Source organism: Lissotriton helveticus, chromosome 11, assembly GCF_964261635.1.
Source record: "Lissotriton helveticus chromosome 11, aLisHel1.1, whole genome shotgun sequence".
Classification (NCBI taxonomy): domain Eukaryota; kingdom Metazoa; phylum Chordata; class Amphibia; order Caudata; family Salamandridae; genus Lissotriton; species Lissotriton helveticus.
This window is the reverse complement of record NC_136072.1, coordinates 1,150,253,278-1,150,280,857: the sequence shown is the minus strand read 5'-3', so window position 1 is coordinate 1,150,280,857 and position 27,580 is coordinate 1,150,253,278. Positions and strand designations below refer to the sequence as shown.

Below are 27,580 nucleotides of genomic sequence, written 5' to 3'. Positions count from 1 at the left end.
CGTAGCGCAACTACGCAAATTCTGCCCACCCCTAGTTGTAATGTTTTCAGTTTATGCCTGACACATACTTAACACCATGTTTTTTCATCTCTCTTCTGTGTTTGTTTTTGTATTTTCTTTTATTGTGATCTTCATTTTCTTGCACATTTAATAAAAAAATATGTTTTTTCCTTAGTTACCTGGGTTTCTTCTCACAGCTTTTGTTTTGTGCGCCTTATCTTTTTTTAACTATGCTTTGTTTCTTGATCTGTCTCTTTTTTAGTTTTCTTTCATCGTTTGTTATTCTTTGTGTACCTCCAAGTAGCTTTAATTGTGAAATATGGGTGCCAGTTTCACATCTCAACCTCCTCCGCCTTTCTTTTCTTTCTTTCTTTTTCTTTATATCTGAAAGGTACATTTATCGCACCGTTCATTGTGTGATGAGAGGACCACTCACGTGGCTGCCTCGTTCTTGATCAAGGGCCGAATCTGGCCTCCGCTGGTCATTATGCCCCACACACCGCACGGCCCAGTCCAACTCTCGTTGGTGGAGAAGTGTGGCTCAGGGGTTAGAGGCAGCAGACCCGGAAGCTGAGATCGGTCCTGGACCAGGGTTCAATTCCCCGCCTCGGCGGGGTCTTGGACTAAAAATTCCACGGACTCAATAATTCTCGCCCCGGTGCCTCCTCGACTCACGGGTTCACACTCTGCGACTCTGGGCAATAGCTTGCTTAATCTCCACAACGGCCCCTCGCGGCGGGATGCCTGGCTTTCACCTTGTGGATACCCTGCTATCTCACAGGGGAATACCAGGAAGGGTTCCCTAAGCAAGCGCCGGGACACCCACTGCGGGTAGCTGTGCGCTATATAAGCTCAACTACATTTACATTTACATTTACATCTTGTTTTTGTGTGCATTAGCACGGTGCATGCATGTGCTTGAGAGTATTTTGTCCGTGTGTGCAAGAGCTATGATTGAGCGCTTTTAAAGTGTTCTGTGTGTTTGCAATCATTTATAAGACAAATACCGGCCCTCATGGCGTTGCCAGTGCTTGGTTGTGGTTCACAGTGGCTCGGCTTACACTGCAGAACCTTTCAAAGCGAAGCACAGACTAAAGGCGGAATCTGCAGATCGTGAGTTCTATTGTTTTTATTGCTGTGGTTTGAAGTGGGATTAGCTTCCGCCTGTCGTGCCGCATCAGACGTCAGACTGCACGCGCAGCCTAACTTGAAACATGTTGCACTCACTTCCAGGAGTGTGCTTGCTTCCTTCTTGGCAGGAGCAGATGTGAAGTTGCTTTTCTGTTTGAAAAACGCTGCAATTCTTCCTCTACACCCATATCCTTCCTTTTATTGTGTAATACCTGAATTGTTGCAATGTGTGCACAGATTAACCTGTTAGGAATGTTCTTACTTTGGCAGCTGTGTTACTTCTCAAATGATCTATTTCACTCTGCCCATCATTTCCACATATTCTCCCATCCAACAATTCATTTCCTTCTTTCACTGCCCCACTGGGGGAGGGAGGGGTTGTCTCTCAATCTCTCTTTATGAAAAGAGAGGGAAGCATGCGTTGTGATTGCAGTCATTCGGGTGGCACCCGGCGGTATTTTTCTTCGCAGACAAGTTAAAGACACTCCCCTTGACCAGTGCCTGCCGCTGGCACCGCAGAAGGGAAATGGACATTTGTCCATGTGCTGAAAGCAGGAAAGAGTCCACAATTCACAAGTCAACAGCTCTTCGGCAGCTGTTCTGTTTGTATGTTTGTGACTGTCGCATTGTGTGGATAGGTGCAGGTTTGTGTTTGAAGGTTTGCGTGTGTTTGTGTGGCTGTGTCTATGTTATGCTTTATATGTTTGTGGCTGCAGCCTGTGTGTGTTTGTGTGCCTGTTTTGGTGCATTCCTCTATTTGAGTCTGTTTTGGTACTCGCCGGTACAGGTATGTGTGGGTTTATAACGTGGGTATGAGTGTGTTTTGGTGGCTTTTTTTGTGTTGAGTGTTTGTCTCTGCTCCCTATGACATCAGCAGTGACATATGGGTTAAAGCTTTGAATGCAGGAAGGCCCGGAACGACTTTCATCTTCCCAATCTCAGTAAATACAGTGCCATGAAACTGACTAAGGAAATAAGATATTTACAGTGCTTAGAAACAGCAAAACCTGCATTTGTGAGAACTATGTAAAAACATCTCAACTTTAAAAAAGCGTCCACTATGCAACGCAAATTTAGCGCAGTAGCACTCACCTGTCTGCACAGGCAGAATATATTTTCTGGAAACAAGAAAAAACATTCTTTTTACGTGTGTTTCAACTGCTGAGGGTCACAGTCCCCAACATAGACTTCCTCCTCCCTAACATATAGTCCTGCACCCTGCGAGAGCTCCCTGCCAATGCCCACACACGCTGCCCTTGCCCTCACACATTGTCTTTGCCCTCACATCATTGGCAAAGCTAATAGCTCCGAGGGCAGCCATCAGAGGCCAGACTTACTGGCTTTGCCAATCCTTATTACATGAGAAGGTAGCAGAGGCCTTTTGATTTTAAAACTATATACATAATCTACTTACACAGAAAAAAAACCTCAAAAACGGCTCCTGAAATCATCAATTTTTAGCACTTTATACTGCCCGCACTATGTTTTTAAGAATCAATCATAAACCACATAATCTATTACACTCAAATTAAATGGAACACACATTTATTAAAGTGGTTTGAAGTGCAAATCACACTTCGTGACAAACTATATCTGCACATTGGGAAGTGTTAACTTGCTGTTTTAAAAGTTTTTATATCTTTTGTGATGGTTTAAATTAACTGATAGCGGTACAAAAGGGGGGGTGATGGACGGAGCATCTGAATCCATCAAACACTCCCACCCAGTCAACAGATCTGGGTTTAATCCATCACCGTTCTTCAGCCCACTCTGCCACCCCAGTTCAGACATGGCCATATGCAAATCAGTCTGACCCTGTGCCTCATGGGAACAGTCCAGCCCGAACTGCCAAGCCATGCCTTCCCTGGACCGGAAACAAGCTTCCTAGGACCGGTTTCTGGCATTCCAGCCGTCTTCAGCCAGGCTTGCTTGAATCCAGTGGCAAAGTGAGCAAGGGACTCATGTCTGAGCATACCCTGCCACACTTAAGGCGAACAAAGTGGTACAAAAGGGGGTGGTGATGGACGGAGCATAAATTAACTGATACACATAAAGAATGTAGTATTGTATACAGAGCGCTTTCAGCCAACCTAATTCATCCATTGGTCTGTAAGTGTGTCACCCGCATTTGCCTTCCTGCTACAGGTCAGCCCGCTTCAGCCATTGGGTAACTTCCGTCTGCTGCAACACGGGGCAGGGGGTCAGCCCAATTCAGCCACTGGCTATCTTCAGTGTGAGTGACTGCATTCCTCTATTTCACAAGGCTCTCATCCGCACATAAAGTAGTTCCTTTAAGTGCCAGGGACTAGTGTGGCACTGAGTGCTTTTTATGAGCCCCCAATTTTTTTTTGATTTAAGACAATTTTTTTATAAAGATTGAGAGGCCTGACTGCTTCCACAAAAAGAACGACAAAATAAAGACAGCAGACAAATACAAACGGCCAACACTACGCCTGCTTGCTTTGCCAATGCTTGTTGTGACCATGTACTGACTGTACACTGGAGAGTCTGAAAAGTTCTCGAAGGGTTGTGGTCTCAGAGACCTGTAGGTCTGAGGTCGAAGAAGGTGACCGCACGTCAACGCCGCGGTCTGGAGAAAGACTCGCCCCGGCCCTTCTGGCCTCTCTTGAACCTTCCCATCCACGCTATGGTACGCCGGCCAGTGGTGCAAACCACGCCCCCTCTGCAGATACCACACGGCGGTGACTGATGGCAGAAATGCTACTGTACCCCTTGCAGGCTTATTTTGACGTGGGCGGCGGCGGAATGCGGCGTGTAAACAGGCGGCTCTCGGGCTCCAGAGTGACAACCTGCACCGGCTCTGACGGGCAGAGAGCGACTTTCAGACGGTGGCCCCTCGCGGGTACATCCGGGGGCCCGTCACTGGTGGCCTTCGCCGTTTCCTCCCATCCATCATGTTATCAGGCTCTGTAAACACCGGCCCTCCAAGCCGGGGCCCCGCAGGGGAGCCCCTCGTTGCAACCGAGGCAGGGGCGTGGGCAAATTTTAAAATTTATTTTATGCGTTTTTATATAGTTCGGACTTTATCCGACGGTGTCCGAGCGTTTTACAATAGGAACAGTAGTGAAACATGAGGAAAAATTGCAAGTCAGCAAGTTACAACAGCAAACGTTACATCGCATAAGGCAATAGTGACAATTGTGCATGAATCAAAAGCAAACAAAATACAAGCAAACGATATGTTACAAGAGGAAAAAAAGTGACGTGTGTATGTTACACAAGTATACAGAGAACAAATAGAGGTATAAAGGTGCACTAAGTGGCAGATACTCAAAACACAAGAACAAACGTTACATGAGGCAATGGTGGCAATTGTGCATGTATCAAAAGCAAAAAAAGTACAAGAGTTAGCAAACGATACATTACAAGCTCAGCGAACCCCAGCAAGGCCGCCGACAACCTCACGAAGTGGATCAGCAACTGCGGGGACGAACTCGCCCCACTGAGGACCCCGCCCAGCAGACCCGGCAGCAAGAAGGCCCCATGGTTCACCGACGAACTCAAGAGCTCCAAGAAGAACTGCCGAGCCCTCGAGAAAGCCTGGAGAAGGGAGCCAACACCGGACAACATGACCACCCTCAAGCTTGCCACCCGAAAGCACCACCAACTGATCCGCGCCACCAAGAAAACTGCATTCAAAGACCGGCTGGACAACAACGCACACAACTGCAGGGAACTCTTCAACATCGTGAAAGAGCTCTCCAACCCCAACGCCGAAAACAACGACATCACCCCATCGCAAGACCTCTGCAACTCCCTCGCCTCCTACTTCCACAACAAGATCGCGGACATACACAACAGCTTCAGCCCTCAACCGACGCACGCCACGACCGAACCACCGCCCCCCACCACCACCCTCCGCGCCTGGACTCCGATCAGCACCGAAGACACCGTCCGCATGATGAACTCCATCCACTCCGGATCTCCGACCGACCCCTGCCCTCACCACGTCTTCAACAAGGCCGACGCTGTCATCGCACCCCACCTGCAGGACATCATCAACACCTCCTTCGACACCGCCACCTTCCCGGAGAGCTGGAAGCACGCCGAACTCAGCGCCCTACTAAAGAAACCAACAGCGGACCCCACCGAACTCAAGAATTACCGCCCCATCTCGCTCCTCCCGTTTCCAGCCAAAGTCATCGAGAAGACCGTCAACAAACAGCTGGCCGCCTTCCTCGAGACGAATGGATCCCTCGACCCTTCACAGTCTGGCTTCCGAGCCAACCACAGCACCGAGACCGCCCTCATCGCTGCCACCGATGACATCCGAGCCCTGATGGACAACGGAGAAACAGCGGCCCTCATCCTTCTAGACCTCTCCGCGGCATTCGACACTGTCTGCCACCGCACCCTAGTGCAGCGCCTCAGCAACGTCGGAATCCAGGAGAAGGCACTGGAATGGATCATCTCCTTCCTCGACGGAAGAACACAGAGAGTCCGTCTACCACCGTACAAGTCAGAGGCCACCGAAGTCATCTGCGGCGTCCCTCAAGGATCCTCGCTGAGCCCCCTCGCGGCCATCGCACGCCAACACAACCTCAACATCATCTCCTACGCTGACGACACCCAGCTGATCCTTTCCCTGACCAACGACCCCGCCGCCGCCAGAGCCAACCTTCACGAAGGGATGAAAGACGTAGCCGAGTGGATGACGACCAGCCGCCTGAAACTGAACTCAGACAAGACGGAAGTCCTCATCCTGGGCGCCTCACCCTCCGCCTGGGACGACTCCTGGTGGCCCCCCGCCCTGGGCACCGCACCCAAACCGACAGACCACGCACGCAACCTGGGCTTCATCCTGGACTCCTCCCTCTCCATGACCAGACAAGTCAACGCCGTCTCCTCGTCATGCTTCAACATCCTGCGCATGCTACGGAAGATCTTTCGGTGGATCCCCACCGAGACCAGGAAGACGGTCACCCAGGCCCTCGTCACCAGCCGACTGGACTACGGCAACGCCCTCTACGCCGGAACCACCGCCAAGCTCCAGAAGAGACTCCAGCGGATCCAGAACACCTCAGCCAGACTCATCCTCGACATCCCACGACACAGCCACATCTCCGGACATCTGAGAGACCTGCATTGGCTCCCCGTCAACAAAAGAATCACCTTCCGCCTCCTCACCCACGCACACAAAGCCCTACACGATCAAGGCCCGAGCTACCTCAACAACCGCATCAACTTCTACGCTCCCAAACGCCATCTACGATCAGCCAGTCACGCCCTCGCCGCCGTCCCCCGCATCGGAAGAACGACAACAGGAGGAAGGTCCTTCTCCTACCTGGCCGCCAAGACCTGGAACTCCCTCCCGTCCGACCTGCGCCTGACCCAAGACCACCTCTCCTTCAGGAAGAAGTTCAAGACCTGGCTGTTCGAGCAGTAGCAGAATCCCCCCCCCCCAAGCGCCTTGAGACCCTCCGGGTAAGTAGTGCGCTCTATAAATGTCTTTGATTGATTGATTGAAGAGGGAAAGTGACGTGTGCATGTTACAAAGGAGTAAGTACATAATGCAAGTAGAGGTACAATACTGCAATAAATAGCAGGCACTCAGACTACAAGAACACACTGGTATGGCACGTCCATAGTCATGTAGAACAGAATTTCTTATAACGGAAGGACTTTCTTCAGATAATAGAGAGGGCGTGAATTAAATTTGGAGGTGTCTTTGAAGGAGGGAAACTTTGAGGCCAGTTTTGAAGGCCTGGGAGGAGGCGGTGGTCCGGAGCTGGGGCGGAAGTGAGTTCCAGATTCTCACCGCGTTGCCTGAAAAGGATTGCGCCATCGATCTTTCCTTCTTGAAAGTGGGAGGTTCAAGCAGTACATTTTCCGCATTTCGTGATGGTCTAGAGCCTCCAGAGAGTTTCAGTTTATTCGCCAGGTAGCGAGGAGAGGAGGAGTTTACGGCTTTGTGGGTGATGCAGGCAGTCTTGTAGATAGATCTTGCCTCAATTGGAAGCCAACAGAGGGTGGATAAAATGGGTGGGATGTGGTCGCTTCTTTTGGCCCCATAAATGGAACGAGCTGCTGAATGGAGAACAGATTTAAGGGGGGACAGGTGGGATTTGGGGAGGCCAGTAAGAAGAGAGTTGCAGTAGTCCAGTCTGGAGAGGACCAGCGATTGCACCAGGGTTTTAAGGTCATGCTCCGGGAAGAAGCGACGAATCCCCCAAAGAAGGCGCAGTTGGTATCGAGCAGACTTTGCAAATGAATTGTGCAGTCCTCCAACAGGAACAGCCACATATACAGAAATCTGGACAATGGTCTAGGGAGGTGCCCCTCTTTGGGCGTCTGGGCTGGGGGAGTGTGTGTGTTGGGGAATGTGTGTGTTGGGGAGTGTGTGTGTGGGGAGTGTGTGCGTGTGGGGAGGGGGAGTGTATGCATGTGGGGAGTGGAAGTGTGTGTGTGTGGGGAGTGGGAGTGTGTGTGTGGGGGGGAGTGGGAGTGTGTGTGTGTGGTGAGTGGGAGTGTGTGTGTGTGTGGGGAGTGGGAGTGTGTGTGTGTGTGGGGAGTGGGAGTGTGTGTGTGTGTGGAGTGGGAGTGTGTGTGTGTGTGGGGAGTGGGAGTGTGTGTGTGTGTGGGGAGCGGGAGTGTGTGTGTGTGTGGGGAGTGGGAGTGTGTGGGAGTGGGAGTGGGTGTGTGTGGGGAGTGGGAGTGTGTGTGTGTGGGGAGCGGGAGTGTGTGTGTGTGGGGAGCGGGAGTGTGTGTGTGTGTCGGGAGCGGGAGTGTGTGCGGGGAGTGGGAGTGTGTGTGTATGAGTGAGTGTGTGTGTGTTTTGCAAGATGTAGCCCCCACACAACCTGGCTCCTAAGTGCAGGCCTGCTTTGAGAGGTGTAAGCCTGGCCTTGGGGAGGCCTCTCCCTCTCCAAGCGGCATCTTTTGCACAACCACAGCTTAAACAAGACTGGCTCAGATCAGGTAAAAAGTCTCTGATGCTTTTTAACTTCCTAACTCTCAGCTGGTAATTGTGGCTCTACGCTAAGGTCTCGAGTGTCTCCAAGGCTAGTATAAACCCAGTCACTTTGCACTCACTAGGGAGCATTACCCTTAGAGCCAACCCGGTTGGAAATTCGCCTTTTTATTTAGGAGCCATAAGAAATTCAGGGCTTTCCACTTTAGCTTTAGTTGGACATCATTAGGTAGTTGGTGTATCGAGGCTGTTCGGCAGTCGACTGTCATGTACCATTGGATGGGACCCATATGCAAGTCAACTGACGCAGGGGCTCTATAGCCACTCTTCTAGTGGTTCTGCAAACATCTTGAAAAGGTGTCCAGGATAAAACCCTGAAGAACCCTTAATAAAGAGGGTGTTAGACTTGAGACTGCTTTGCTAATCGTACCTTGTAGGAAGTTATCTGTAAGGCAGGATCTAAACAAGCTAGTACAGTGTCTTCAAGGCCCCTTCGGCCTTGTATAAGACAGAATAGGGTGGCATGCTTAACTGTGTCAAAGCTGATCAGAAGTTTGGAAGCAACAGTAAATATCAGTTCCCCCTATCAAGGGGTTTGTGAGTAAGTAGAGGCTACCGCAAAAGTAAAGTGTGTGTGTGTGTGTGGGAGGTGTGGGGGCTGGAGGGGGAGAGTGGGGACTAATAATAAAAAAAAGTACCGGTCTCTGATGGACGCCTCTGTGGTTTTCTGCTCCCGGTGGCCACGGTGAAAGCACAGGCTCCCCGCTCAATCAAGAAGATGTTCTCATGCTATAGCTAGCATGAGAGCAGCGCCAGGATTGGTCTGAGCAGCCTGGTCTGCCGCTCAGACAGTGCATGGGAGTAAAGAACAAGTTACTTACCTTCGGTAACAATATATCTGTAAGAAACAGTAGTTCGTGTTAGATTCCTTACCTTAGAATATCCCCAGGCATCAGGCTGGATCCGGAAAGTTTTCGTCAGCAGTACCCTTGCGCATCGGTAGGCGTCGTCTGCGGATCTGCGTCCGTCGACGTGATCGCCGGAATGACGTCGTCAGAGTACTTAGACGCCGCCCTCGCTGACGTCAGTTCTGTACATAGCTTTCTGCGCCAGGAACGCAGAGCCATGACAGAAATCGACACTGGTGCCATAAAACTAGGGCCCTGAAAGGGATGTCCTTAACCGTAGATAACGGTTCGCAGAACGGGGAGGATGGGTGGGGCGGTAAGGAATCAAACACTAACTACTGTTTCTTACAGATATATCGTTACCGAAGGTAAGTAACCTGTGCATCTGAAAGAAACAGGTTAGTGTTTGATTCCTTACCTTGGAATAGATATCTCAGCAATACCAACCCCAGTGGTGGGTCTGCAAACCAAGATCACACCAGAAAGTCCTGGAGAACGAAACAACCGAAAAAGCCATCTCTCCGGACTTGGCTGTCCAGGCAGTAGTGCTTAGCAAAAATGTGCAGCGAGGCCCACGTAGCTGCCTGACGGATGTCCTGCAAGGGGACTCCCCGACCCAGGGCAGTAGTAGCCTCCGTGGCCCGAGTGGAATGGGTGCGTAGCCCCACAGGAGGCTCCTTTTTCGCCAAGGAGGAGCAAACTTTGATGCACAAAACGACCCACCGAGAGATGGTCGGTTTGTGCACCGCCCGTCCCTTCTTAGCGCCCACGTTACCAACAAAGAGCTGGTCATCCACCCGGAATTGGCGTGTGCGGTCTAGATAGAAGGAGAGCGCACGTTTTGGGTCCAGACGGTGGAGCCTCTCTTCCTCTTTCGAGGGATGCGGAGGCGGAAAGAAGGTGGGGCAGGTGATGGACTGCCCGATATGAAAGGCTGTAACCACCTTGGGCAGGAAAGAAGGATGAGTTCTCAGAACAACCTTGTCCGGATGGACAGAGAGGAAAGGAGGTTTAGAAGATGGAGCCTGGAGCTCACTCACTCTCCTGGCAGAGGTGATGGCAACCAGGAATGCAGTCTTAAGAGTTACAAGACGTAGAGGACAGTTATGAAGTGGCTAAAAGGCAGCGCACATCAGATAAGTCAGTACAAGGTTCAAGTCCCACTGAGGAATCACGAAAGGAACAGGAGGAAACATGTGCGTGATGCCTTTCAAGAATCTACTTACAATAGGGGACTGAAAAGAGAAGGCTGATCAGGAAGCCTCAAGAAGGCTGAAATGGCCGAGAGGTAGCCTTTCATAGTGCCCAGAGCAGAGCTCTGCTGGGCAAGAGAAAGAAGAAAGAGGAGAACCTCTGAAAGGGGGGCAGAGAGTGGATCCACAGCCTTTGCTGTACACCATGTCACAAATTTGTTCCACCTGCTGGCGTATCCTGATTTTGTGGAGGGACGCCTGGCTGCCAGAATCACATCACAGACTTCAGGAGGCAAGTCAAATGGCCTCAACTGTCGCAGCTCAATCTCCACGCGTGCAGGTGGAGACTGGACAGGTTTGGGTGGAGGACCATCACTGCTGCTGCGACAAGGTCCTACTGAAGAGGCAGACGAATCAGGGGATCGACTGACATGCTGAGTAGCTCGGGATACCAGTATCTTCGTGCCCAGTCCGGAGCCACAAGGATGACTTGGGCCCGGTCTCGCCTGATCTTCTTCAGCACTCTGGGCAGAATGGTATAGGCGGTAAGGCGTACAACAGACCGCAGCTCCACTCGTGACGAAAAGCGTCTCCGAGCGAGTGCTGCCTTGGAAATTCCAAAGCTCAGAACTGATGACATTGCGCGTTCTCTTCGGTGGCGAATTGATCTAACTAAGGCTCTCCCCACTGCCGAAAGAGACCTTGCACCACGTCCGAGTTCAGACGCCATTCGTGATCCATCATGCACCGGCGGCTGAGTTTGTGCGCCCTGGCATTCAGGGAACCTGCCAGGTGTTGAACCACCAGGGTGACGCCCTGGTGTTCCAGCCATGTCCAGAGCGCAGAGCCTCCTGAAAAAGGGTCCATGACCCCACCCCTCCTTGTTTGTTGCAGTACCACATGGCGGTGGTGTTGTCCATGAACACCTGCACTACACTTCCCCAGACAGAGGGAAGGAATGCCTTCAGTGCAAGACGGATCGCCCGCAGCTCCAGAAGGTTGATATGGAGCCGGGACTCCGCCGGAGACCAGAGGCCTCTGATCTCCGCCTCCCCCATGTGGCCCCCCCATCCCAGGAGGGACGCATCCGTCACTACTACGTGCTCCGGTTGGGGTAGGGAGAGGGATCTGCCGCTGACCCAATCGCGGTTCGTGAGCCACCACTGCAACTGACTCGCAGCGCCCTCCGAGATCAGGACATGGTCGGACAGATTGCCCTGATGCTGTGCCCACTGAAACTTCAGGTCCCACTGCAGTGCCCGCATCCGCCACCTGGCGTGATGCACCAGAAGGTTGCAGGAGTCCATCAGCCCCAGGAGCAACAGCGTCAACCTGACCGAAACTCAGGATAAAGGCTGAAAGATCGGAATCAGAGCCTGAATATCCTGAACCCGCTGTTCGGGGGGATAAACCCGAAACTGCGCAGAGTCCAGAACCGCTCAGATAAAAGGGAGCTTCTGAGAGGGGCACAGGTGCGACTTCGGCACGTTGATGGAGAACCCCAGCGAGTGCAGGAGGTCTGCCGTAGTCTGGAGGTGGCAGACGACTGTTTGGGGGGAGCCTGCATTCAACAACCAGTCATCGAGATAGGGGAAGACTGAAACCCCTGATCTGCGCAGATGAGCTGCGACCACTGCCATCATTTTCGTGAACACCCGAGGAGCGCTGGTAAGGCCGAAGGGGAGCATGGTAAACTGAAAGTGCTCGTGGGCTACCGTGAACCGCAGGTAGCGCCAGTGGGCCGGCAGGACGGGGATGTGGAAATATGCGTCCTGCAAGTCCAACGTTACCATCCAGTCTCCCGGGTCTAGGGCAGCTAGGACCTGAGCTAAAGTCAGCATCTTGAACTTCTCCTTCCGGAGGAAGCCGTTGACTCTCCGGAGATCCAAGGGCGTGGGCCTCCTTTACCCTTTTTGGGTACCAGAAAGTAGTGGGAGTAGCAACCACGTCCTACTTCTGGCCCAGGAATGAGCTTGATGGCCCCATTGGCCAAGAGGGCCATAACCTCCTCCTGCAGAAGTCGCAAGTGATCCGCCGACATGCAGTGGTACTGCGGTGGCATGTCTGGAGGGGTCACCTCGAAGGGGAGGGAGTAGCCCCTTCAGACGATTTGCAGCACCCACCTGTCCGACGTGATGGAGAGCCAGTGGAGGAGGTGATGGCGGACCATGCCCCCCACTGGCGTCGAATGGGCCTGAAAGCTCAGACTAGGAAGGCTTTGCGGCAGATGCTGTGGGAGCTAATGTGGAATGACCTTGCCGTTGTCCCCGGCACAACCACAGCGGTTACCACGTCCGCGGCCGCGTTGAGGCTGGTTCTGAAGCCTGTGGCTGGCAGGATGTATGGGGGTGCCTCTTCCTTGGCCACGAAAGGGGTGAAAAGCAGAAGTTTCCTGGCGCTGGCCTGACAGGCCCAAGGACATGGCCATAGCCCTGGAGTCCTTGAAATGCTCAAGTGCACTGTCTGCTTTGTCGCCAAAGAGGCGACGGTCATCGAAGGGCATGTCCATGAGCGTGGCCTGGACATCGCCCGAGAAATTGGTGGACCTCAGCCAGGCCTGGCGGCGAACCGCCACCGTCGTAGAAATCGCCCTTCCCAGCGAGTCCGTGGTATCCAGTCCACACCTGATGGAAAAACACGCCGCATCCTGCCCCTCCGCAAGGGCTTGGACGAGCCGGGCCCGGGCCTCCTCCGGGCACTGGGGCAGCACGTCCGCAACCGTGTCCCACAAAGAGTGGGTATAACGACCCAAAAGGCAAATGGTGTTGATAGACCGCAACCCTAAACTCAATGAGGAGCACAGTTTCTTCCCAAACTGATCAAACCTTTTGGATTCCCGATCCGAGGGAGCGGTCAGGAATGCGGTCTGGGATGTAGATGCTTGGATCACCAGGCTTTCGGGGTGGGGTGCATGGACAGAAAGCTAGGGTCGCTCGGAGCAGGGCGGTGGCGTCGGGCCACGTTCCGATCCACAGGGGGTACTGTGGAGGGCTTGGACCAGGTGCCCATCAGAACGTCCGTGAGGGCCTCATTGAATGGCAGTAGAGGCTCCGAGGAGCTTACTGGTGGCTGAAGCACCTCAGTGAGGAGCTTAGTCCTCACGGCCGCAGCAGGGAGCTCAAGAGCCAAGGCCTAGGCTGCCCTGTGCAACACCACACCATACGTAGCACCCTCCTCCGTAGCCAAAAAGGGAGGAGAGATGAATCCAGTGTCGGGTGATGTGTCCAGACCACTGGCCTCCCCTAGTTCATCTGCTCAGTCCTGGCTCAACTGGCACTGCTGTGCCAGAGGGTCCTCAGACCCCTCCCAGTCCTCCCCTTCATCCGTGTCCTGGTACATAAGCTGGAATGACGGAGTCGGGTCGTAGGTGAACGCCTCACCGATCGACGCCAGAGACGGTGCCGAGCAGCGCCGATCCGATGCCGGATCTGGGCTGAAACTGGGGCCTGCGTCGTCCGAGGATGGCGCCGGGAGCGACACCATTGGGGTCGGCGCCAGCGGAGGAGTCGTAAGGTCAACTGGAGTCGACCGGGATCCAGGCACGGATCCCACGAGGGCCGGCGGTGCCGGGGCCAAAGCACCCTCCTTACCCCTCACTTTTGGTCTCCATTCCCCAAATCCTTCTTGCATGATTTTTCTAGCCCCCCCCCCTCACCTTCAATCCTATGTTTGTTTGTGACTTGTCTCCTTTCATTCTACTTTTAGTTTGGAGTAATGAAAGAAATAAAAACAAGCATTTGCAATGTAAATTGTCTTGCATTAGATACATTTAGAGCTATTGGAGTCGCAAATGAAAATGCAGCTGGTGTCTTGTTCAAACTCTCTTAAATCTGTGTTGCACACACTGAAATTCGGGTGTGCAGGATGGAGGAAGACGTAACACTGTGCAGGTGGAAGAAAAGACAGCAGAAAGCCATTCACATAATGCCGCGCTTTCAAATCAGATGTTTAAAGCTAAAGCGTGGCGTAATTGCTACAAAAGAAAATAACTGGAAAACAAATGCAGCATCTACCAGTCTTTTTTCCCCCACTTATTGACATTTGTAGCAATGGCGGCACGCCACGGTTTAGCTTCTGATGTTTAAAGCTAAAGCTCGGCTTGCAGCGATTGCTATAAAACTAAATAAATAGAAAAGAAATGCGGCTTACAATAAAGCAGATTTCGTTTTTATTAGACAATAAAGAAGAAAGGAAAAGAAACCAGGTGTGGACCAATAATACATACAAACATGTCATTACATTGCTGAGATCAAAGAATAAGAAGTGAGAAATAACAAATAAGAAACAATAAAGAATAAAAAACTAAATAACCAATAAAGTGGAGTGTAACAGTGCTTGATCCAGAACCACACCATATGACGGATATACAGCCAAGCATAAGGATGACGTTGCAACACGAGAAGACATTGAATTTACAGTAGACGCGTTCTACATGGTTATGACCAACAGATTACAGTTCCGCAATACGATGTGAGGGTACAACATCATAATTCTCTCGGTGTGGGTTTGGTTAACAGTTAGTTTTCCAAGATATACAGTGTGCAAGCAACCGTCTTGTTCATGCATATTATGTCAAGAATATAGTTTGTGAAACCACAGTGGAGCTCAACAAAGCAAATGCAAGATCTTACTGATAGAGTATGGTAGTGTGCTGGGCAACTATAGAGTAGCAGTATGTTATTCATGGCCTGTCCCCGGGTGGCTACTCGCCGGGCATTCTCGGGTGTCTAGTGATTATTTGGGCATTCTACGGCGGGCCAAAGGAGAAGGAGGCTGCATCCAGAGAGGTCCCGAGTTTCTTTTTGGTAACTTGCCAAGGAGAAGAGTGTAAAGCAGGATTATCTACTCCTCTGATACAAGATAGCCACTCTTTCCAAGCAGTGAAAGAGACCTCTGAAGCTGCCTTCCAGTGACAGAGGACCACTTTACACGCCAGGGTTAGCAGGAGGTCAAGGAGTTGGCGATCATGGTCTCTTATTAACATCGGATCAATGGCCCCCAGAATTATGTAGATGAATTCCCTCCTCGGTTTAATGACGAATATGTGCTCAATGTAGTCAAAAACTTTGGACCAGTACTTGTGTAGCATAGGACATTTGAATAGCATGTGTGGCAGGTCACCGTCAGCTAGGGAGCAGTTCCAACACGTGGGGGTATCTTTTAGATTAAGTTTAAATAATTTTTGTGGGGACAATAAAGCAGATTTTAATAATAGTACCTCCTCTGCAGCATCACGGGTTGAAAAAGCGGGATAACATGTCATGCCTCCTACAGCAGCTACAAACCAGGAAGGCTGCAATTGTGTGTCTTTTGCAAAAGTCAGACAGCATGTTGTGCCTGCTTCAGCAAAAGATTAATATACTAAATAGTGCTCACCAACGGTTAATGAAACCTAGAGAGTATGGACACCTGTAAGAGGGGCTCTCCTCGTGGGAGGTAACAACAGAAGAGAGGTAGGTACTAAGGAGGGGCTACTAAGCCTAGTCACAAATCAAAAACCATCATTTACAAAGAACAGTAAAAGGAGCATATTGAAAAGATGAGTGGAAAATGGGTGGAGCATAAAGCTCATACTTGAATACAGCATGTCTCGAAGAGACTGCGCATCGCTGCCTAGGCGAGACCTAAGACGCTAACCTCCCTGTTTTCCTTCTCTTTTTCCTTTTGGTTTTTTTTCCCTTTGATTATTTGGAATTATTGAGTGTTAGCAGGATTTGAATTGTGTATTTAATGTGTTTTGCCTTTCTTTCTTCAGTCAAATTGGACCGTCTCTAAATTAACTTTTCAACATGAGGGAATCTGGTCATCCTGGTTTCAATAACTTGTCTTTCCCTATGTTGTTTTTTTTTGCGGGAAATATAGTGAAACCCTTGTTTCACGCTTCCAGGTTGGCTTTTATTATAGGGTGATGTTTCAATAAGCCAACATCATCACCCAGGTTCTAGATGTTGCTAACAGCATCCATCGACTTGCTGTGACGAAGCCATTACACAGATAAGTTATCAGAAAGCATCTCCAAGTCAGCTTTCACTTTTAGTAATACCGCTAGGACAATGGCCCTAATGCCCTCTACACTTCATCGTCATGTGTTTTTAAACACCAGTGACTCATCATCACCCTCAGCAGCTCCCTCGCCCCTAGGCATAGGACAAATACGCCCACTTCAGTTGTTATGATTGTTTCTGTAAATAAAAATGTATCTAGCTGTGGAGCAATATATATCAAAGAGCGGTGGGAACACATCTGAGTATTGTGCACCTCAACTTGGGATTTGCATATTTACTTTATTCTATTTTTTATCGTACACGTCAACAATTTTATAATTTAAAATTATAATTTTCACAGATTCAAACTATATCTTGATCTTGTGTCAAAGCCCATTCGAAATAAAGTTCTGAAGTTGGAAGATGTGAAACTTAGCTACTACACAACAGCTATTACTGTTCATCCTCGAGCCACAGCCATTGCCAGAGCTATCTGTAAGGACTTGTCTAAGCTAGAATCAGTGGATGTATTTAACAAAAGATCTCTATTCTTGCTCTTTTAATCTCAGTCGTTAAATGTATGTCCAACAAGGTGGAGGTACACGCTAAAGACAACTGCAAGTAGTAATGCTAGAGTAAGGCACCAAATATGTTGTTGCAGGAATACTTTCATGTAAAGTTCATCTCTGTTACTCATGAGAGTTGCTCCCCTCTCTGGCAGAACCACCAGCTTATTTTCTGAGCACAACAGTCAATCCAAGCAGTGTCCAGAGCTGGCAGGTTCTCGCCAGGGTTCTCTCCTCATCACTGCAGCATTGCAGGAAGCCTGGGGCTTGTAGTTCAGCAAGTGTGAAGACCCTGCGTAGTAAGTTGCCAAGCGTGGATGCTGTGTTCCGCCCCAGGCTGAATCACTGCGAGGAAGGGAGAACTTTTCCACGCGTGCTAGGGCAACTGTCCGCTTCTCCTCCCAATCCAGCCGACATGACGGCCTAAGTAACCACCTAGTCGGATGAACATCCACAGCACAATTACCAGTGGCATAGTGGCGGAGCGCAGTTTGTGCTGATAGCAGTCCGGCGACTCGCAGTTTTGTCGGTTTTTCCTTGGGCCCAAAAGCAAGCCCCCGCCAAACAAATCGAGGAAACCATCCCGTGGTAGTGATTCTCCTCAAGCATTGATCCATCTCCTTTCTGATGATGTGAGACACTTTCTTCCTGGGCAAAAGCCAGTTAGAAGGTAGTGAGCTACTCAGTGTCTCACACTTCTTGGCAACCACTTGTCCCAGTCAGCGAACCGCAAGCTATCTTGGAAATCTTTAGGAAGGCACCAAGATCACTTCCACGAGTCGGCACATGTAGCGGGAAGCGCTCTGGACACTCAAACCACGCCTTCGGCAGGAGTGGTGCAGGTCATTCTGAGTTTCATCAGGGGCCTCAGTGGTAACTTCTTCTGCTCCTTCACTGTCCCCATCTTCTAGACAGCATCTTCTTCATCCAAGAACAATGTCCTTCCTAAGCAGTCTGGCAGCTCCCTCACTCAAGGCAGACCCCAAGTCAGCTTTTCTTGGCAGGCTGTACAATTCTCCAGGTTTCTAGTCCCTAACCTGGCAAAGAGAATTAGGCAATGTATACATCAAAGCTGGAGCACACAAGAGTTTCCTGGTTGATACTGGTGTATGACCGTGGATTCTGGTAGAGAAATGTTTGCACAATCGCTGGATGCTTCAGTCCCATCCTTACACCAACGGTGCAGAGATCGTTTGTGCATTCTATTCCCTCTCAGACTGGTCCCCCCATTGTCTTTGTCTTCAGCTATCAGCAGGAAGGTGGGATGGGCCTGTCAGGAAAGACCCGGAGCAAAGGCACAGAGGAGATAGGGGCAGCCAGTCCACTCTACTAACTGTTAACCTGAGGGTGGTAGCCTTTTCAGTGATCAGTAGGGCACGAAGAGGCTTGGGAATGCAAGTAAGGTTCAAAGAGACCCTCTGTCTTATCCCCGCACATCCGGAAGACTGACCCACTAAAAGGAGCCCGTGGGATGTCCTGGAGCAGCCTGGCAATAAGTACTGTTGTCTGTAACGGGCACTCTCCAAAGATGATGTCCAAGCAATTCTTGGCCTCATACAACTGGTCATGTACAGACATCTCTTTGTTACCCTAAATCGCACAGGTAGGAGGTACAGCAGCAGCGCATTTTCAACCATTTGATGTATGCGGACACGCCACTCATTTATTTATTTATTTTATTTACTTACAGAGTTTTATATAGCGCGAACTTGACCCGAACTGAATCAGGTATCAGAGCGCCTTACATAGCACCAGTTACGTTACATGAGGACACGCATTCATTTTTGTTAGGCACGGGGAGATTAAGCGATTTGCCCAGAATCACAGGATGCTTGGCGTCGTTACCAAGACTCGAACCCAGATCCCCAGGTCCGAGGTCGAGCGCCTTAGCCGTTAGGCCAACTCCTCCCACTCATCTTTAATGAATATTAATGAGCCACTGACCCCCCAGTGGCTCTCTTTAGCCCACTGTCCTGAAGGAAGCACCTGACCTGACAGAGGGTCTAAGGCACCTTTGGTACCCATCGTTGTGAGTCTTTCAGGTTTCAGGGTGTAATACTGGTAGGATAACTCTGGCAGCAATTGTGGTTGCTGTGAGATCTGCGTGCACTCTCTGGTGACAAGTCTGAACAATCATAAAACAGCACAGGATTAATGTGACTGTTGCAGACATGGACAATAAGTGTAGGTCAAAGATTTGTATTTTTTTACGTACCGTAGCTCTGTGGACTAATGGTTCTGTTGCCGACATGCTTGTGTCACCCACAGGTGCCAAGTTACCATTCTGATCATAAAAATAGTTTAAAAAACTTGTTGCGGTATGTACCAGCTTCAGACAGCTGCATGCAACCTGCAAAGCGTATGTTTCAAACCATGTGGCTTTTAACTAATTTTTGTTATGTGAGGGTTAACTTAGCATAACAGATTCCAGGGGCAGTTATCAGCCATTCAGTGATAAATATCACAGCCTCAAGAGGAGTGTTACCAACGAAACCTACCCATTTTCTCAAAGTAGATACCCTTTTGGTAGGACAACCTCTGTTCTTCTCGGTCTCAAAAAATATTAAGATTATTTACATGAATAAACGGGTGTTGATAACATGAGTAATGAGGCAATGCTATTTGATTGTCGAGTCTGAGAGCGCTGTAGTTACACCCTCGCTTGTTTCTGGGCGCTATCTTTCAAGTTGTAGCCCACGCTCCACTGGAGCACTTGTTTGACCAGAGAGGTTTGTTCTGGGGGTGCATCCGCTCCCGCAGCCCCGGCACCTCATTACTCACTGCACGGCTCTGCTTCACACCCCCGGCACAGGCCATTTCCACAAAATGTCGTCGCTTTACTCTTTAACAAAGGTCAATAATAGCGCGTTCGGCTCCGGGCTGGGCTTCTAGGCGCTGACAGCTCTACAATGCGGCCGGGGCTGGGGCCGCCGCGTCACCTGGAGAAGCTCATTCAGCGGGAACAAGAGACAGTTCTATGCGAGTATTTACCCGCTGACAGCACGTCAAGTGCTGCTGCCCGCGAGAGTAAACAGTAACACAACCCCCAGCAGCCCCTGCGCTGCACAACCCAGGTCCATTGTGTGTGTTCACGGCTCGCAGAGTCTAGCAGGCCTGGGAGAACACGCGCAGGCACCGGCAGAGGGCAAAGCGTGGTGTCTGCTGGCCTCTGGTGGCCGCTCGAGGCGCTGCAACAGGTGCACCGACACACACAATATTGGTGAAAGACAAGACAACTGGTTTAAATAGATTGTGATAAGGGACGGGCGTAATTTGCGCAATTCCGCGAAGCAGGATTACGCCGAGACACGCCACGATTCGCGTAATTACGCGAGGGGGTTAATTCTGTTACGACTTTTTTCTTAAAGCAAAAATGCCACATTACGGCCAAAATGGGTTCGAGAATGCATTTTTCGCTAAGAAATAGCGCTAAATGCAATAGAACGCAAAAAGTGAGTGCAAGCAGTCTCCCATGCTCGCCAAATGTGCTATTTTTGTAGGGTTTTCCCCCAACTTACTCCCGTCATGTAACACTATTTTGTTAGCGCAAATGCCCCACTGCCCCCCACCCCCCACCTTGTATTCAGATTGGGTGGAATAATGCATTTTGTGGTAAGATACTGCACTATATATACTTTGGGGTAGGATTTTCCCCAACTCACCTCCTACATCCAGCATTATTTTCTTAGCGAAAAATGCACCCTCACGTTCAAAATGGACGTGAGGATACACTTTGCTCTACGAAATAGAGGGAAATGCAGCAAAACGCAAATAACGCACGCAAGCTGTCGCAATATGTGCTCTCGTGGTAGGTTTGCTCCCACCCCCAATTACTCTTATTTACGTGAGCAGGAGTAATCATGGCAATATCGGCAATTCTGCATCAAAGAGTAATGCAGAATTACCGAAGTTACTCAGATTACTACAGCGTAATTAAAATTACACCAGCACTAATTGTGATATTAGTGGCAACTGTGACAATGAGGGCGGATAAGTATGTGCTGATGCTGAATCAGATCCAGGTCATAAAGGTCAAATTTATGCATCAAAATACCATCGCAAAAAAGAGGCATTTTGACTTTAGCAGAGTTGTTTCTGTAACAAGACTTTTGTGAGACACTAAAGAGTGAGCTGTTATGTCAATGAAGCTGCGCTGCAGTTACACGGAATGTAGTCTTTGCACTCTAGTCATACATCTGCACATGTGGGTTCATTAGTCCACGTGTGTTACGTGGGCACATTAAGTTTCATTGCCACGGAATCAAACATGATCAACGGCTGTACAAAGATTGACCGACGCGGGGCCAAAGGTAAGGCTGAAAGTTCCCAGCGCTGCCCAACCTGAGAAATCTCGGTTTAATGCCTCAGAGATTATATTTATGCATATTTATGAACTTTGTCTGGGAAAACCTCAACCAACCCTACATAACCAGAGAAAATGGTAGAGGGTAACACATTGAATGAAAAGCAGAAGGGTGCTTAACTTCTGACAAAATGGGAATACATATGTTCCTTTATGCATATGTCAAGACTACATCATTCAGACAAAGGACATTATTGAAAAAGGATACTTTAGTATGCAGAGAACTTACAAAGGCAACAATGGAGACTCTGAACGCCCACGTGCGTGGGTTTTTCACAAAAGTCAGTATGTAGGATTCTAGGCGCTGTGCACAGTGGCTTAAAAGTGCCCCAGCATGAAGGGAAGTCCTTCCAGGGAGATGAGAACTTCTGCTCACTGCTATTAACCGTGTGGCCGCCTGTAGGACAGTCTTCAGAAGGGAGGGGTGTAGTGTCAAACGTAGAGGCTTGTAAGAACAAAGAATGCTCGAGAAGCGGTTTCCTGAGAAGACAGGACCACGAAGAGCTATCACCTGAGGCCTAGAGGAGTAACGCAGCGAGAACTAATGCCTCCACAATCACAACCCGATTTAATAATATTTGATCTCACCACAAAAATGTATCCCCCTGTACAATGTGTCTGATTAAATCACGATAAAGCCAGCATGGTGTAAACTCTACATGGTGGAGACCAACACGCGACTAGCAGGAGACTTGGACAATTCAAGTCACTCTTTCTTCTGTGAACAGTGCTTGAATATCAGGGGATGCAGAGGTGGGCTACGACCTCTCCCATCCGCACCGCAGCACAAGGAATAACATGGATGAACAAGGGCACAGCAACGAGAATTCTTCCTAAGAAACTTTAAACTGAAAGTTGCTTTGACTGCCATGCTCTCACAGTATAGCGCATAGAAGTAGACCTTAGGGCAGAGGTATTCACATTTTTTGCTCTGAGCCCCCCTCCCGCCCCCCAAGCAAAATGTGTTGAAGTCGTGCCCCCCCCCTCCAAAAATATATGGCAAGTAAATGAAGAGTGGAAGGGGCAGGATGGCGCTTAGGAGATCATTTCAGGGGTATTTTTCTGTAGCACATAATCTATGCATTATGTGAGACTTATAAAAGTACAACTATAATAAACCAAAACAGAAATGGACCAAAAACTCTAGGCCCCATAATTGGAGTGTTGTGAGCCTGGATCCTAGTGCGACTGCACCTGCTGCACTAAAAAACCCTAAAAATATAAAAGCTCTCAAAACTCCCCAACTTCTTCAAGGCATCTCTCTGAGGTAGCGGTCTCTATCAATTGTAATCTACAACATGACCCCCCAACTCCTGTATAGTGTCATTTCCTCTGGGCTGTCTCTTTGATGCTGTCCAAGGAGCTCACTACTTTCCTCTTTCTCCTGGAACGAGACCCTGCTGGCCTCCTCCTTGTCATCCCCTGTACTCACCTTGAGGGACATCTGCATGCTAACAGAGGTCGCGGCACACGTGATCTATGGGGAGCCACAGGCCCCGTGCTTTTTTAATTTAACAAAAGCAGTCCCCATACTTTTCGCTAAAAACCCAAGCACCCCAGAACAATGATTGTGGCCCTTGAAGTGCCTCTGTGTAAAAGTGAAGGGAGGGCGGGGTTGGGGGTGGAGCTTTCCTGTGCTGTGAAGCTCATGGAGGGACACAAAGCTAAGGAGGAAACAGGCATTCTCACCAGGGTGCCTGCTACCTGAAAGAATGCAAATGCGTGTAATTGGTTAATCACCAAAGGCAGCTTTTCTTTTTGATACTTTGGGGCTCATTTACTATTTTTTCACGTAGCGCACTGCAACACCCGCGAATGCTAAGCTGCATGAAAAGGAGAGAGGAGGAGAGCATCCTATTTACTAAAATAAGGCACTCTCCTCCCTTCTTGCTAACGCCGGTGCTGAAATCAGCTGTCTTGCACCACGGAGACACCTTTGCGCCAGGATGCGAAGATGTCTCTGTGAGACTAGCATAGGTTTCGTACTGGAAGGAAGCCTTTCTGTACAAAATACTATGCACAGACTCACTTTAACCATTTTCCAACTTTGTATGTGTGCTGCAAATTGCAGTACACATGCAAAGTCGGAAATGTCAGTGTTTATAAGCTGAGTTCTAGAAAGTGTACTTTTAATAGACAAATGTTTGCACTAGGTATAGTTCACCTATTACTAAATTATATATGTTGAAAGCAATTGTTTTATCTTAAAATACCAAATCATTTTGCAGCCGTCTACCTTATAAAGTGTATAATACAATTTTAAAATAACGATTTGTGTATTCACAGTGCTTTATGCTCCAGGCAGGGACCTTGTAGCACTATGCATACACAAGCCATTATTCCTCCTATCCGCAGTAGTCACATTACTCAAATGAAATTTCAGAATGTAAAAGAATGTATTTCGATTTGATTAGCTTAACTTGCATTTATTTTTCAGTTAAGGTTTCTACATTATTTTATATGCACATACCTAAAAGTGATAAAATAAAAAACTTGATGAATATTTTCTTCTTATTTGCCACGTTTTTAAACCTGCCGCCACGTGGCCAAAAGGAACAACATATTCTGTAAGTGTCTTGTTTTTCCACTTTCAGTTACCTGCACATAATATATAACAGAAACCTTAAACGAAAAATAAATACAAGGTAAGCTAATCAGATGGAAATGCATTCTTTTAAATTAGAAGGTCCCCATGTATGCTTTTTTCAACTAATTCAAGGACTGCACGTAAATGAAAACAGCCTGGAAATGTGCTCAGTTGCTTCCAGGCGCTCTTCATTTACAAGTGCTTGTGAGCTATTAGCGCCCCCACCTCCCCCCGGAATGCAGCCACGGCCCCCCAGGGGGTCACGCCCTACAGTTTGAAGACCTCTGCCTTATTGTGTTAGGTTCTAGAGGACATTTTAAATAACATTTTAAACAATGCTATACATTTTATTTTTATTCTCATTATATATATAACAGCTTTCTTGCTCTGTTCATAATATTCTGTGTAGTTGTTTTAGATGTGCTGAGAAACAGATTGTTCCTGTAGTAATAAATACTTTTTATTTAATAGTGTTCATTCTTAGTACAGTGTGTATGATCAAGCAATCAACCAATGATTAAGTCAGCCTCCAGCACCGAAATGTTGGATTATGGTTTTTGAGTGGGGCGAAATAAAAAAAGCGATAGCAGCCCACCGGCTCCACCATCAAAATCTCAACAGACACCAGTTACCCTCACAGTCCCCAAGGATCCACCCCCTTCCCAGTGATCTTCAAGCTTGCTTCTATCGGCACCAAGATCCATCAATTCTCTGATGATGCCAATCTCCGCAGTCCATCGACTAGCTAGGGACACGCCTCATTCCCTTGCGGGAATCGGACGGACAGTCCTGCCGATGACAATCAAAACTTGAATTCCTAATCACTGCTAATAGGAACAGGCAATCTTACATCTAGACATGAACCTCAATGGATCTACGCTTCAGCTTGCCATCAATACCAAACCATTCATGCTCATCCTTGACACATGACCACACCGCCAGTGTCAAAGCAACCCAGGCCGCACAATCTCCATCGTCACTTTCCTGTGGACAACTTCAGAACAATCTTCAAAGCCCTCGTCCTCATCCACCAACATGGAGGGAAAAAGCCATCCTCGACAGCATCCCCGCTTCACACTGGCCTCTCAAGACAGTGTCCAATTTATGGACAACACAAAATATTGACAAAACTTTCCCAACGCAATAGGACATGAACTGGCTACCCTCAGAGCTTCACCTTCTTCAAAACTATCTGCGTAATCTACAAAGCAGCCAGAGCCGCTGCACCTTCCTATGCGGGCAAACACACAAAATTCAAGGCGGCCAAGGGATGCAAGGAACCAAGAAACTGCTGAGCGAGAAACCATGACATTTTAAAAAGAGAAAAACAGGTGTCTTCCGCCTCGATGCAATGAGCATCTGAAGGACAATCCCTCACCCCAGCTCCTCTCTCAACTACAGAAGACGAGCCTGTTTAAAGGACACCTTCTCAGCCAACGACGCAGAGCAGGTCCTCTGGCCTTGCAACAAGAAGCCCCCATCAATGTACACAATATTGAATTATTCCTTTTCCTACAGACTAACTTCTTATGTTTCACTATATAATATCAAAACCATTCAACATACATATTCAACACCAATGACATTTTCTTGGCATGGGATTAGCTCTTACCCAAACTAATGTTGCTCATTTAATAAGCTTCTAATATTACATTTCACAAGAGCTGTCTTTACACCAGTGGGAACCTGGGAGTATAATCAATTAACAAAACAGTGGTTCACTTGGAACTCAATAAATTAATCTTGTCCTTTTGAAGAAAAATAATTTGATGCATGCAATCAATGTACGAGAAAACATAATTAGAATCTGGTCTCATAAAGATATTTAATCTGCACAAACAGCAAGTACAAATCAAACACTATTCTAAAATCTAGTACACGGTTTATGTACAATTTTTATGTGACAAATGACAAAATGCACATAAAGATGAAAAAAACGGTGAACCTGGATAGAAATAAAACCTTTCCAAAATCTGTTTTTTGGTCGCGCACAGCGATAGTCCCTTTTGACGGCAGATCATACATGACAAATATGTTCAGTTGTGTTGAAGTCGTTTCAAACTCTTTTGGGAATAATGAGTTCTCATCAGGACAAGTAGATAACGGGGACCAGATATCTGCAGCTCTGCAAGACCATTTCAGATTCTGAAAACGACTCGAGACCGATCAAGGTTTATGTAACTGCTCAAGCCCCCCCACCGGAAACATCCTACCACTGCATCACCTTTCGAGTGCGACAACGCTCGCTCCCATCTTCCTCTGCACGTGCACTTTGACGCGCTTGTCTCTAGCTGCGTGAGAGCATTACAAAACCAAAACAACAAATAAATGTATCAAGAGTTGTAGTCTGTCCACCCTTTTCAAGGACGTTCTCCTCTCTGGGTCTTACAAGAAGTGTTTTTAATCTGAGGTCATACTGTCGTTGCTTAAAAGGGGAAACATGTATGGTATTCAAACAGCTGCCTCATTCTCCCTTCTGCTTCGGCCACGAAGTATCTACAATCTTGACATGGGTGACTTTACTTCACAGAAATTACCCCCAAAGAGATCTGGAACTTTCCCATTTTTTCATGACACAATCGGTTTTCCTCTAATGTGGTATTCCGTAGTCACAGCGGAGGCCGCTCTTTCTCCCAACTCTCCGCCAAACCCTGAAATGTCCTCCCTCTCCTCCTCCAAGCATCACTCTCGCTGACGGTCTTCAGGAAGAGACTCAAGACCTGGCTATTGACGAAGCCCAATAACCCAGTGCCTGGATACCCTCGCGGGTGATAAGCCCCACTCTACAAGTACTGACTGATTGATTAATCGATGTGTAGCATGCAACACACTCAATAATTCACCATATATCTGATTCCAGTCACCTGGACTATCTCAGGCATGGCTTTCGAATAATTTCCTTTCTAGCTAGTCATTTATGATGTTGGTGACAATGACACTTACCAAGGACTTCTGACCCCGGTCTAAAGGTCTCATGATTCAGTCACGTGCACTCAGTCCCGTGGTGAAAACATTCCCTTTGTTTTCTCATATCACATACATGATGACAACACTCTCACATTTATCCTTAAACCACAAATCTATGAAAGAATCTGCCGGGATGGTGTACGCCTCCTAGGCGCTAAACATGTCTGAAAGTGGGAACAAAATACTTTCCAGTATCAACTGCTCATGCCCCCGTGCCAACCACTACCTCCCACCTCCACACAGTCTACATCAGCTGAAGCCTACAAATTAGGTCTCCTATTTAACCAAACCACACAGCGTGGCTCAACATTACCACCAAGCTGGGCGCCTACCTATCAAATGGAGAGCTCAGTACAACATTATGTGCCAAGGGTTTTAAGAAATCACAGCTCTACACTTCACTGGGTATCTTAAATGGTCTCCCTCTGCCGCCCAGACTCCACCGCACATGCAGCCAACCTCCAACTAATAATACCAAAACCCACATGTTTACAAACATCAAACTCGTTGGGAAGAGAGAGGTAACTCAGCAGAGACAACCAGGCTTTCTAAATTTGCAAACCATTGTGAAATTTGGCGACAGTGCATAGCAGTAAAAGATGTCTGACTGGCCAAATCAACTCAATTTTTAACTCTAAGACACCCTTTTCCATAATTAATGTTCCCTTGAGAAGTCTGGCTACTTTTGGACTGCGGTTTTCACACACACAAGAATGATAGATGTTTTGCTATCAGTGGCATTCCTGCAAACCACAAATAATTGGAAAGACTTATCCCAATTATCCTTTCAAGCTTGGTGATATGAAGTTTGTCATAAACAGACGCGACACATCATATTGTCATCTCCTCTCGCTGATTTTGAACCGTTCTGTTTTGTGGTCTTCAATTACAGAATGTTTGAATGAACAGGGACAATTCTCTTTTCAATGCCAACCAAATGCAGAGGAAGT

At 48.5% G+C, this 27,580-nt stretch overlaps 1 protein-coding gene across 1 annotated transcript in view; it reads right to left on the bottom strand.

Moving 5' to 3' along the window:
- Positions 1–27,580, bottom strand: part of TXNRD2 (thioredoxin reductase 2) — a 422,726-nt gene that overhangs the window by 260,675 nt on the left and 134,471 nt on the right. The gene's annotated exons all lie outside the window — the stretch shown is intronic.